Genomic DNA, 12,178 nt, shown 5'->3' with positions numbered 1-12,178 from the left:
TTCTTTCTCTTTCCTTTTCCCCTCGTGTTTCCTCTGCTTAGGCACAACTGTCATCTCAGCAATAAGAGTACATTAGCTTCTGGGTCTTCATAAATATGGAAACTGTTGGTTAAGGTGAAGTCTGCAGATAGATTTCATCCCTCCCGTGTGTCTATGGAGAGAATAGAAGAGGAAAGAGAGAAAATTTAGTTTGAAGATGGGGTGCTGCATGTATATGGTTGGGTAAAATAACAGATTTTGTTCAGGGGAAGTATTGCTGCTTCTATTTCTTGCTAGAGTAGTAATTCTCCAGTTGTCCTTGGAATGGAAACAATGGGAATATACCTGATAGGTGTCCCTTTTTATTTGAGGGTAGGGTTACTGTTATTTTTGCCAAAATAACAATTCGTTATTTCTCTTCCAAATGAGTATTTATATTCATGAGTGTTTTGATTTTTTATATTTTCATTTTTTCCTTGCTTTTCTCTAGTAGCCATGGAACTGTGCAGTATAGTTAAATCTTGAAACATAATGCCAGAAATTATTGGAATTAATGTATCAAACTACAGCAGAAACTGCACTTGTGTTTTCAGTGAGAAGTGTTGTTTAATAGCAATGGTTTCCTAAAAATAATAATAAAAAAGGGCAAGACTTCAGTTTCCTAAACTGATGTTTTCTGGCATTATACATCAGTGGAAATTTAACCATTAGATCTACACTTCCCATTCTCCTGCCTTGTTGGAGAAATGATACTCATTGTAGCTATTCCATGTTCTTGTTATTGTTGACTAGAACAGGTACAAGAATATGGGAACCACCATCAAAAATAACCTCACAGCCATACAGTGCTTTTGCAAGTGTCTGTACCATTGTGAAATTTAAGACTTGTCCAGACATATGGCTGGTTGACCTCAATCCCTTCTCACCAGTGCATTGCATGTCAGCCAGACAACTTCTGCTGTGCATCATGTCAGGTGTTGAGTTGTTGGCTATACTAAGTGCAACTTTGTGAGTATAAAAATAATGCCTACTAAAAACACATAAAAACTTGGATCTACCAGGTCTTCCCAGGAATATCCTGCAAAAAACTTCCTCTACTGTTTGCTTTTGTGACCGCTGCTGGTCATTATGCCAAGGTATCTTCTGTTTAGAAATGATCCTGTGGAAAGGGATGTAAGCCTTGAATATTGTGCAATCAAGCCTTTTACTTTTTGCAGGAAATTTCTCAGTCCTGAACTAAGATTTGGACTTTATTGTCCACATAAGAGAAGATTTACTAACAATGTTAGTATTAATTGATGGTTCTTGTGGAACTGGAGAGAAAAATGGTTGATGAAAGCTGTCTTAGCCAGCATAGAATGGGGAAGAGAGATTCTGAATGGGCTGACTCAGTATTCAAGGTAGGACTTCTGAATTGTTTGGAAAATGTGGCTTCCATGAGATGCAGAGGAGTCTGCCATTCAGCCTTGTAACCTCTTTCTGTCTGGTGGATCTTTAGGATGGCACTGTTTTGTTGCTTAATCTAGAGTGAATATTTGATCCCATTTTTCTTACCTGTACATATCCAAGTACACAGCCAACACTTTCTGGCACAAATTTTTGTGAGCAGGCTGCTCTCTGTCTCTCTTTAGCTACTCTCAAAAAACCCCCAGCTGACCACGATGGTGGCCCTACATGAATTAAATAATAGAAAGCTTGGAGGAAAACCGGATTTATAATAGCAGCAGAGGCAGAAAAGCATTCCAGTTTTTCTGATTTGGTGTTCCATCAGTGTCTTCATTGTTGAGCCAACATGGGGCTTATGAGGTAACTTGGCCAAGTCATACAATATTCTTCTCAAAGAAGAGCAGTATTTTATGATACTTTAAAATTTTTGGTCCTTCTTTGTTACTGCAAAATTCTGCTTCTCTTGTACAGTGCTCATTGTCAACAGCTAGAATAGCGAATTTAAGCAAAGGATTATTCATATCACATGGAGGTGGCAATAGAAGCCCTGGTACAGCCTGGCAGAATCATTGCCACAATCTGTGACCCACTCTGTGCTCCCTGTGCTCTCCTGGGGCCCCTCAGCTTTGGATGCCAACGCATAACCTGTCCCAGGTGCCTGCAGCTCCTCCTTGCTGCACTCCTAGGGCAGCTCTGTCCATGTGTGGGGTGCACAGTGAACCCCAAGGTGGGGTGGGTAAGGCCAGCTGTGGGATTCAGTGATGAGCCAAGAGGTGTCCATGGGGCTCATCCTGTGGGCTGCAAGGTCATGTGTTGGCAGCTCTCTGGGTTCCAGACAGCTCAAAGCCTCCGTGTGTACACAACCACAGGGCTGGGCATCACCAGACAATGTGCTAAGTGACTGTGTAATTTGTCCTGGTGACAAATGTTGACAGAAGAAAGATAAAATCTAGGATTAATATTGTTCTCATTAAAATGTTTCCTTTGGTGCTAATTCTGCCTGCTGAGATATGCTACTCATATTTGAACTGCTGCTGTACACAGAATTTGGTAGGATGAACCAAGTTTAATTCCTCAGCTTTTAAATAAAGCATGTGTTTTCTTTTTAAATAAAGTCAGGATTTTTTACTTCTGTTGTTTTATAAATTCTTAAATGTGATGACAGCCTTGTGGTGGTGAAATAAATGTCTTCTCCTTTACTTGCGTTTCATTTGTAACAATAAGCTAAATTCATGTTCTTTCTATTTTGCTCTATGAAGCCATTGGCAAAACTGTTATCCAAACCAAATTAAAGTGTCATTTGCTGATCCTGCATCTCAGTGCTTTATCTATATTTTCCCAAAACTGAAATAAATCAGGTTGTGATAGATCTTAGCAAATTTCTGCAGTGGCTTTATAACAATTGAGTAACACCAGAACTTCTGGGAATCACACATAATGTGATGGGACATGATAGTGGGGGATGACACAAGATTTTGTAATGTTTGCCCCAGTCATGTTCTGGAAAGTTTTCTAATATAGTCCCAAATCCAGTATAGAAGGAATTCCTTTCAAAGGAATAACTTTCTGGAATTTGCTATTAGCCATTGATTAACTGAGGACATTTACAAGAGCTGGAAAAGGTTTTCTTTGGCTGTTGTTTAGATTTTTTATTTTTATCTTGATTTAGTTTTAATCTAATCTCTTCTGGGCACCAAGCAGAGCTGAAAAGTGAGTGACTTTTTATCTAAATTGAAGTGATAGCAATTGATCAGGTTTTCATCATCTGTCTTTGCTGTCACTGGTGCTTCCTCTGTGATCTGCAGCTGACTGAGAGAAATGAAAACTTAATTGAATTCTTTAGTTCTCTAGCTGTTTATTTATGGATAGGTACGTTGAAGCATGGTGATGTAGGACAGAGTTCTCTTTCTTGCTATGAATATAAAGGTTTTATTGATTTCATTAAAAGCAGGGACATATCTGACTTTCATGAAAAAGCAGGATGAAATCTAGCTTGGTATTATGACTTGGGAATTGGTCATGGTGACTGATGGTAGAACAGAGAGCTGGTCACCTTGGTGAGGTTTCAGGTAAGGCTTATCTCCCACTTTTTCAATTTGTTACTGACAAAAGGACCGAGAAGGTTTTTAGAAGACGCATTTTGCAAAAATATGCTGGTACCACTACCTTAGTTCCACTACTGTGGAATTCGAGAAATACCTCATTGAGTCTTCAAAAAATATCCCAACATTTTGTTTTTCTTTCTGCTTTGGTTTCCCTCATTAAAAAATGACATTGATTTTTATATTTTACTTTACGGATTTTGCGCCATTAGAACAGCAGCATTACTGTGCATTATATAGCCAAGAAGAAAAGCAAAATTCAGCCTTGTCAAAGGAAAATTAATCTCATAAATATTTGTGAGTAATAAAAAGCATGTAATTACCAGAAGTGCTATTTTTTTTTCAGATGCCAGAAGTATTAGCTTAAACGTGGAAAAGTAGATATTTTAATTGTGTTATGCCACATAGTCACTATAAGACTTTTCAGAGGTATTTTTCCAGGTAGATATATTGTCAGTACCAACTCTTGTAATCATTGTGCATTGATTCCACCAACGCATGGGGAATTCTAGTCCAAGTTAAATATTAATAGAGTTTCCTGCTCACAAGATCTCTGCTGCTTTTCAACTTAGCAAATAAGCTCCTTGCCCAAGGATTTGGTCAAGTGATGGAAGAAAAAGGACAAATCACCAAAATGATACCTTAAACTTTGGTTTGTTTGATTTTCTTTAGAGTGGACCAGGACATAATTTTAACCATTTTTTCATTGAGTAATTATATTTCCAAATGTCATGACACTGAACCAAATTCAGGGGTTTGAAGTTATATGTGATATCTTTTGTGATAAATGCCCTTGAATCCTTCTTGCTAATTCTTCCTACATTTGCAGAGCTGATGTAAGTATTAGAGTAAACACTGACAGCTCATGTTATTAGGAAACACAGAAGAAAGATCTAAGAATTAGTAAAGACTGTTGTGTACAGTGAAGGTAAAGCCTTTAATTTTATTTTTTTTTTCTTCCCATGTGTTGGTGGCTTTTCTCCTGTATTGGAAGGCAAAAAAAATGTTGTCTCAGAGCACAGTATTTTTTTGTTTGGATCTTTACCCATTGCTCCATCTTAATGACGCTCACTGAAGTTCACCAACAAAACACCTTGCAACATTCATTCTCTCACAATCTGCAAATTGCAAATAGCAGCTGAGCCTTTGTTGGGCATTTTTACCACTCCAGAGGGGTAAAAGTAGTTTTTACAAGCATTGGAATGAAAACATTCCTAACATTAATCCAATGTTTCTAGCAATTTAGTAAACAATTCTTATTAAAATTATGGGTAATATTGGAATGTATTTCATCATAGGAAGACAGGTTCTTGGGGCAGTACCTTCTTCTGCCCCCTGAGATTATTATTAATTTAAATCACTCATCAGTTGTACCCTGTCACTTAATCTGAATGAATGGTCTTGGTATGAAAGTTGCTGTGAATGGCACTGTCCCTTTCTTCTCTGAGGAGTGTTTATTGCTTTGATAGTAGAAAATGAAATCATATGCAGTGGGCTAAGAAAGTGCTGTAGATGTCACTGCATGCTGGGATCTAAAGATATGAAAATTTATTTGTAAGCAAGGTTTAGGTGTGGCTCTTGTGAGAAGCCAGCAGAAGCTTCCCCTGTGGCTGACAGAGCCCCAGCAGAACCAATGCCAGCTGGCCCTGGCCGAGCCCATCAGTAACAGTGGTGGCTCCTCCGAGCTAGCACCCTTAAGGAGGGAGAAAATTCACTGTTCAAGAGAAAGCTGCAGCTGAGACAGAATATGTGAGTGAGAGAGCCCTGCAGGCACCAAGGCCAGTGGAGAAGGAGAGGCAGGAGGTGCTGCAGGTGTAGAGATGCCCCCGCAGGCCGTGGTGAGGACCATGGTGAGGCAGCTGTGCCCATGGAGCCATGGAGGTCTGTGGTGGAGCCGAGATCCACCTGCAGCCCAGGGGACCCCACGCTGGAGCAAGGAAGGCTGTGACCCCAGGGAAAGGCCACGCTGGGGCAGACTCCTGGCAGAACCTGTGGACCATGGAGAAACAGGATCCCACACTGGAGATTTGCTGGCAGGAGTTTTTTTGGAGGACTGTCTCCTGTGGGAGTGACTCCTCATGAGAACAGAAGACCGCGAGGGGTCGTTTCCCAGGGCAGGAATAAGCAACAGAGACAGAATGTGATGGACTGACCACAGCTCTGTGAAAAGGAGCTTGAGAAAAAGAGAGGGGTGAGGGACAAGTTGTTTTAAGATTTGGTTTTAATTCTCATTCTCCTACTCTGATTTGATTGGTAGTAACTTAATTTTTTTCCTCAAATTGACAGCAATTGATGAGTGGTCTCTCCCTATCCTTATCTCAACCCTTAAGTCTTTTGTTATATTTTTTCCCTGCCCCATCACCTCCAGCTGATGAGAGCAATGATAGAGCAGCTTTGGTGAGCATCCAGCCAGGGCCAAACCACCACAAACAGATACCAAAACAGATGTGATAATGTCTGTGCACATTCAAAGAGATAGCTGTGGACTATTGTCATCAATTATTCCTACTGCTTAACAAGAAAACAACAATAATGACAAACCTTAAATGTCATCAGGAGAGAGAAAACCCTTATTTTAAGAATAATTAAATTTGTCCTGGGTAATTTTAAATTAATTGTCAGGTTGAGGGTTCAGCCACTGACTCTGATTTTTATATGGATGATCAATGAAGGGAGGACTTGAGTAGAAAAGAACTAACACTGGCTTGCTTTCAGAAATAAAGTGGAAGAACCCAGGAACTTCACAGCAAAAATCTTACATGTGCTCAAAATAGTAAGTACCAACGTGAGGTAGCCTAGGTTTTTCATGGATGTTTAGAAACTGTTTCAGTTATAGTAAAAATGGATCCCAAACTTAGATTTTATTTTTTTGACTCCTCAAAATAGAGGATATTTGTCAAGTTTTTAACTCTATAGTAAAGTCAACTCAGTCATCATAGGACTAATTACACAATAGTAAGGGTTGCCAAGGGCTGTTTCGTAACAGGTATCACTGGAATATGCAAGACTCAACAAGATACTTATCTGTCAGGGTGCTGTAGGATTAGTGAAATTATGCTGCAGGAGGCTTGGATTTAGGTAGTCCTTGAAAGCCTATTGACAGAAATCTTTCCTAACCCAAATGATTCTATGAACATATTGTAAGAGCTGCTATGTAGTGGGATCAGCTTTAAAAAGAAAATATACAAAATTTTTCAAAATATCCCAAATATTTTTATATTTTATTCTGTCTTGCAAAAGAGGGTAATTTCTGCCAGCATGAATTTATCTTGCATAGTGTTGTATATTAAAAGTAAAAAAAAGCAGAATAATTATATCTGTGTACAGACTCTAATTTTGGTTAACCTTTCATAATGAGCATAGCTGTTTTCATGTAGCAGCAACTCTCCATAACCACTTTTCCTTGAGAAGAATAGGTGATCTGGAAACCTTTTTTACACCAAAACAGTAGAGTGCATCTTCACATGAAGGATGGCCTGGCATTGTTATTCACAAAATTATGTGGAACATCATTTTCACAAAAATGTCTGTCCCTGAAACAAATCCTTTAGGTAGGAAGTTCCATGCTGTATTGGACTCCCCGTGTTCCAAGGGTTTTTCCTGTCACAGCCATGGTGAGCATTCTTATGGGTCTGGTTGTTGCTTCTGGGCAATGGATGTGTGACTGTTCCTTGAGGGCTCCTTGAGGCAGTGCATTACATTAACCCAGCAGAGAATCTGGTGTAACAATACTACAATTTCTGTCTTTTTTCAGAGGTCCTGTGTAGATTTTGAAAGTGTCAAGGAACTCCTCCTATGACCCCATACTCTTTCTCATTCTTGAATGAGCCTGCCCAAACCGGGTTTTGGAGTGGACTGTCAAATAGAGGTTGAATATATGTGGAGGAACTGCTCTTTCTGATGAAGGGCCAATATCCCATGGAGGATAGTTTAACTTTGAGATTATCTCAAATAATTAAACTTACTAATTTATACTTTTTTCCTGTTCTGAAATAATCTAGACTTTTATGAGATTGATATGACTACAATTTATTTCACATAACTTTATAAATTTTGCCGAAGCATACCAGGTGAGAGTGTAGGTAACTCCTAATGACAGATGAGCACCTGCAGAGGGTGAGTCAGCAGACCAAGGCTGATAGCTGGCAGTACAGGATTTCTCTGGTACAAACCATCTCTAGGTCACCCTGACCTACATGAAGGTGAAAACATCTTGACTGAGGGCTTGACTATACATTGAGAGCAGCCATTCCAGAATTCTTTCTGAATAAATTGTTTGTGCCTATATATCTGTTCCAGTTGTATCACCCTATACTCTTGGTTATTCCTAGTTGTTTGTAATAAACACTGAAATTTTATATGCTCTTTTCATCCCAGTTGAAGCATAAATAGGCTCTAAGGAAGTCAATAATACTAATGTTAAGCTTTTCCTGAAGTCATATTGCTTGTAATGTAGGAAAAGGTTTTAGGAAAAATGCTGTAACTTGGGTTTGTCACAGCTAATTCTAGCACTAGACTGAGCTATGGCTGATAAGAATATTCTCTTTACTCCTCCCTCTGCAATTAGACACCTGTGGATCAGGATTACACAGAAAGCAGCCAGCATGTCTAATGTGTGTCTGTGACTCTCTGTGACAGCAGCAGGTTCCTGAGATGAGAGGCTACTGGGGGATGAATCAGGACCAGGGTCACCAAGACCTTTACCTGCACAGAAGGTGGTATTCAGACTCATGTTCTGATTGATATATTTTTGTAGCCTCTAGGACACCACAAAATTACCCAGGTCTTCTGGAAAAATATTATTGTGTAGTTTGAATATCACCAAAGCCCTGATTTCTGCCCTGCTTTTAATTTTGTTGCAGTGTGGACTCCAAAATTCCAAGAATTTTCAGCTCTACCTAAACTTTTTGCTAGTATGTGGTATCTCAAATGGGACAAGTGTAAGCATGTGTAAGGAGAATAAAGGTACATGTGAAGAAAAGTTCCTACAGATAAAGAAATGCAGAACCTAAAACAGACAAACTAGAGGAAACCAAAAGAGCTGATTCATGAGAATAAAGATGCAAAAGAAAGAGGCAGTGCCCTGAAGCTGGTAGCAGTTTTACACAGATATGCTGAATAGTGAGTTGTGGTATCTCAGTAAACTCATGAAACTTCTGTTTCTGCTATAGGTGTGATGGAAGTTGAGGCAATGATTCCATACCTAAATCTTATAGAATTTACAAGCTGAAGACCTAATTCAAACACAATGGTCTAACTTGGTGTGGAGTGACTGTCACCTGGAGAATTCATGGTGTAAGGTAGCAGGGAACTGCATCTTCTGAGGAAATCTGCAGTCCTTTTGTATAAAACTTTTTTTTCTCTATGAGGATATGCATCAAAGTGATAGATTTCAAAGACAATCCTTCTGCAAGCTCCCCGTTTCCCCATTAAATAGGGACATGGCTTTCAGCAGTACAACCAATACAGTTAAACCCCGCTTTTTTCAATGACCTTTTGTGTATTTTTAGCTTTGAGAGTTAAGGAGTGAACATTACAAAAACCATGAATCTGATCCACATTACCTATTGACCTTCTACAACCAATCCAGAAGGTGATAGCCTTTCATTTCTGCTCACAAAGGGAGGAGGTGGGTGTGAACCAGAAGCATGTTAGGAAAGTGAACTTTCCTAGAGTGTTTCCTACATTTATAAGAACCATTTGTTAAGGAATTTCAGACAGGCCCATTTGCAGATGATGTAGCTGACTGTGGTTAAGTTACAGAAAGTAAATTATTAAATCAGTCAAGTAAATTAATCAGGATAAATTTACCCACCCTATCTGCTCTTGGCCCACTCTTCTCTCAGGTAGAAAGCTTTCCTGTTGCATCAAACTTTATCCCTTACCCATGTGACATTTCCTTTACTTACACAGAAGCAATAATGTCACACACTTCTGGTAAGATCCTGTTGAAATTAGTGGTGAAACTCCTCTTGATGTCCATGAGGATTTCTCTCTTACAAGGGAGCCTTTCAGAAAAAAGCAAAATACATTTAAATTTCTGTTTTGTGTTAGATGAAGTAAAAATTGTGATCATACTATTTAGATCATGTTCTCCTTTACCATGTTTTCCTCTTTTTTTACCTGTATTTAATTAAGAAGTTACAATTTCTGCTTGTATTATTCTACATTCTACATTCTGGAGCTTAAAATTCCCATATCACCTTGAGTTTATATTTCTATCAAAATATAAATATTTTTTTCTAATTTTAACCATTTCCTAATCTCTGATGCTGATGGCAATAGGTGGGTTTAATATTTTAATTCTTTCTGTAAATTGTTAATACAATTGTGAAGAATGGCTATCTGATCTAAATCCCATGCAAACAATTCTTGCCATATTATGATGAATGGATGCTTTAAATTCTCATTTTCTTCTTTCTGTCTATGAACCTATTACTTAGTTTTATGATTTTCTTTATCCAGTCTCAAAATTTTCCTTAGGATAGCTACTATTTAATACCATCTGCACTAATCCATCACGTGAAAAATTGTCAAAGGCTTTCTGAGAGTCAAGATTTTGGCTGCTACTATAGTTCTTCATGTCAATGGCTATTTTCCCTAGAACTGTGGGATTAACAAGATGTTTTGATGTAATTTGGTTCATAAATCCACTCTAATCTGGTTTTATATATTTTTCTGCAATTAATGCATGTTTTCTATTTTAACACCTCTGGTTTTCAAATCTTTTTAAGTGGTCCTGGGGCCAAGTTAATGCCACTGGAATTGAAGAGTTCACCTATTTGAGATCATGGAATATCCTGAGTTAGAGAGAATGCAAGAGGATCTTTGAAGTCCAGGTCCCAGCCCTGCACAGGACCAAATCTCTGTGTGTTCTGGAGAACATTGGTTTTGCCACTGTTTAGCTTTAGAGCACAGGTATATTTAGATTCTGTGAACTATGCTTGGTAACATGTTATCTTGGACCAAAGTTAGATTAAATACAGTTTGGCTTTCTGTTTAATTTTTTTTTTTTTAGGTTTTAAGGGTTTTTTTTTTAGTCTCATACGTTCTTGCAAGGTTTATTAATGTGTATTGTAACATATAAAAAAACATCTGTAAGACCTACATAAAGAAAAGTAAGGAAAAATGCCAGTAGAAAGCAGTAACAATTGCTTAGAACTGGAGAGCAAGAGGAAATCACAAAGGCCTTAGCAGCTGAGAATCTGAGCACTAGATATAGTAAATGCAGATGATAAAATAGAATAAATAGAATTATAGAAAAAAAGTAAGGGTAACTGCTATTGCTGTGTTTGTATGGATGCTTTTTCTTTCTCAAAAATTTTAGATGTATGGGCAGTTTTTTTTCTTTTTTCTTTTTTTTTTTTTTTTGGTAGCTTTTCTATAATCCAGCCATTCAACAGCCTCAGGAGTCAAGACATCTGCCTTGGAGATGTACTTGTGTTTTGATGAACCTTAGAGCATCGTAGGGTTTTGACATAATGTTGAAATGAAATCTTTGATGCTTGGCAGCTGTTGGCTGCATGGAATGCTCTTTCTTTTTTTTTTCCCCTTTTAGTGCGATGTTTACTACACATCACAGGAATGTGCGTCATTTTGAAGAACAGTTTTAATTCCCTTTATCCAGAAAGCTTTCTATAAAAGTGATAAATTCATAGGAATGTCCTTTTGGTGAAGAATGCTGGCAATTTTAACAGCTGTAAATGTGTATGTAAAAGCAGCGACTTGGGATGAAAGGCTGTGTGAAGCTTTGCACATGGTAGCAGAGAGATGCCATCAGAAGAAATGCTGGAACTGACAGTATCATCTTGGTATCCCTGACCAGTGCTCAGTGTTAACCCGAGAGGAGCTGCAGTTGGGAGGCTGACAGCTTCACAGAAATAAAAGATGTCCCACAGAAGTAGCTGCAAATGCTGTTACAGTGCTGCTAATGTAGGCTGTAAAGCCAGATGGGATGGCTCATGTGGCTCATGCAGGCAGGAGTGCTCCCATTGCTGCAGAGGGGCCTGAAGGGAGGAGAATGGTCCTGTAGCAGAGGAGTGGGCAACTCCTGTTGGCAGCAACAGCTGCCTTCTCCAATCTGCAGTGATCCCTGATCCAGTTATGACTGATAGCTCACACTGATGCTGTGACAGCCCTTAGGGCAATTCCTGTGCAGCATTTTATTTTGTGTTTATTAAAGGTGGCATCTTTCCAGCTGCTCTTCACCAGCAATAATAATTTTTCTCTCATTTTAAATGGAAAGAATAGTGACTCCTGTCTTCATGCAGCAATGGTAGAAACAATAAGAAGCCAATGCCTAAGACTGTGGAAAAGCCAAAATTGAACTAAAACAAATGGGGAAAGAAATTCAGAGGGCATGCTTGCTAGGGAATGCTTTCAAGTGCTTTGCAGATGTCCATGTATGAGGGACATCAGTGAAAGAAAGGTAAAAGGATTAAGAGAAGTAAACATGGCAAGAGGGATGTGAAGGTGTTCACAGAGCTTAGGTCTACACTGCTTAATGGATGGGCAGATGTAGATTTCAAGGTAATTATATTCACCTTTGGTATTGATTTTCCCCCTTTCTGTGCAGGATTTATACATTTTTTTCTTTCCAAATAGAAGCAAGAGAGCAAAGCCACAATTACCGTCAAACTCAGAGAAATGGG

This window comes from Lonchura striata, chromosome 2 (assembly GCF_050655825.1).
Source record: "Lonchura striata isolate lonStrDom1 chromosome 2, ASM5065582v1, whole genome shotgun sequence".
Lineage (NCBI taxonomy): Eukaryota > Metazoa > Chordata > Aves > Passeriformes > Estrildidae > Lonchura > Lonchura striata.
Note: the sequence above shows the minus strand (reverse complement) of the source record.